The sequence below is a fragment of the Sceloporus undulatus genome, chromosome 1 (assembly GCF_019175285.1).
Source record: "Sceloporus undulatus isolate JIND9_A2432 ecotype Alabama chromosome 1, SceUnd_v1.1, whole genome shotgun sequence".
NCBI lineage: Eukaryota > Metazoa > Chordata > Lepidosauria > Squamata > Phrynosomatidae > Sceloporus > Sceloporus undulatus.
In genome coordinates, this window is record NC_056522.1 from 193,517,554 (window position 1) to 193,519,411 (window position 1,858).

Sequence of the window (1,858 nt, forward strand, 5' to 3'; positions counted from 1 at the left end):
ATGCTTTACCCTGCAAATGATTAATCCATCAGTCTTGTGAATGGCATGATTGTTTGTAGATACAGAAGCACTTGCAAAATAGAATTTGGCTCTGGACTTTCACATCCCAGTAATCTCAACTGATTTCCAAAGCGTGCCCATGATTCTAAAGTACACATATTTCAGTAGTATTTGTTATGTGCCTTCAAGTCTCTTCTGAATTATGGTGACCATATCACAGGGTTTTCTTGGCAAGATTTGTTCAGAGGAGGTTTGCCATTGCCTTCCCCTGAGGCTGAGAGTGTGCGATTTACCCAAGGGCACCCACTTCAAACAGTGTAGGTGTAGTCTGAAACCAAAAGAAAGAGTGAACGTGACAAACATCCTCATCATTACATATCACATAATTGTTTGTACAGAAAGAAAGAAAAACGCAACAATGTATGTTTTGTGCTAAACCCAACTGTACGTTTGTTAAGGACTCAGCATGGTGTGGTTGTTCCAGTGTTGATCTAGGTCTCTGATCTAGGTTTGATGATCTAGTGTTGATCTAGGATTGAATTCTCATTCAGCTATAGAAACCCACTGGGTGACGCTGGGCAAGTCACACTTTTCAGTTTCAGAGGAAGAAAAAGGCAAATCTCCTTTGCATAAATCTTGCCAAGAAAACCGTAGGACAAGGTCACATACATTGGAGTCAACCTGAAGGCAACAGCAAAGTAGGGGACCTGTGGCCCTCCAGACTGCATCTCCAACATAGCCAATGGGGAGAGATGATAGGAATTGCAGTCCTAGCATTGCATATGTTCTCCATACTGGGTTTAAGATGTGAAATGGTCCTGAATAAATGTTGGCAGTTTCCACCAGGGTTGATCATCTGTGTGCGTCTGTGGTGTTTGAGTTCCATATTCAGATTTCAGTCATTTTTCTAGATTTTGGGGGTGAGCAGATCCTGAGGTTTTTGTTGAGAAGGGGGAAAGAGGCAGATTTACAGACTCAGAGGAATCCAGGTTCCAGGAGTCCAAAGAGACTCTTATGCTGAAAAGGGCTGGCCAGTGCTTAAGTATCTTCAATGGGGAAGCATCACACCCCTTGAATAGAGACAAAGGGGCTGTGGGCACCTTGAATTGCCTCACTAAGCTCCCTTCTTTGAGCTAAATGGTAGAAATATGCCAGCCCCATTGTGTGGTGGAAAATGCTGTAGGCAGAGGAAAACAGAGCTGAGGCTCAGAGGAGAAAGCTTATGGATTTTGTCAGAGTTAATCTGTTGTAGGGAGATTACCTGATGGTGCAGATGGTGGGGCCAGGGAGAGGCAGTAGACTGTTTTTATTCCTTTTTGGACTTTCCTTCTTGCTTTCAGAATGCTTGGCAAGGCCAATCTTACCATAAAGTGATCCGGAGCCACAGCTTTAGTAGCAGAAAGAGGACTGTTTTCCTCCATAAAGTTGCTAGAAAATACAATATTGCATGTGGTGAACTATAAAAAAAATGATATGTATTTTTTAAAATGCTATATACAACTTTCAAAGGCCCAATAACAGTGGCATGCCATTGCTTTCAACATTAGGTAGCTATTTCTGAAATACAATTCAATTCATATTTTTTAAAACCCTGCACTTCCCTTTCATTTTCTGCATTGGTGTGTTTCCTAACCTTGTATCCATGGATTCTCTCTGTATCCACAGATTCAACCATCCAGGATGTGAAAATATTGAAAAACATATATAAATTCCAAAAAGGAAACCTTGGATTGCTTTTCTTTCATTTATGGAAGTGGAGTGTACAGAAGCTTTTTCAAAGAGTGCTCTTTTCCAGGGTTTTCTCATCCAGTTAAAAGCCAGCATGTTGTAGTGGGTTGAGTGCTGGATTCAGGTTGCA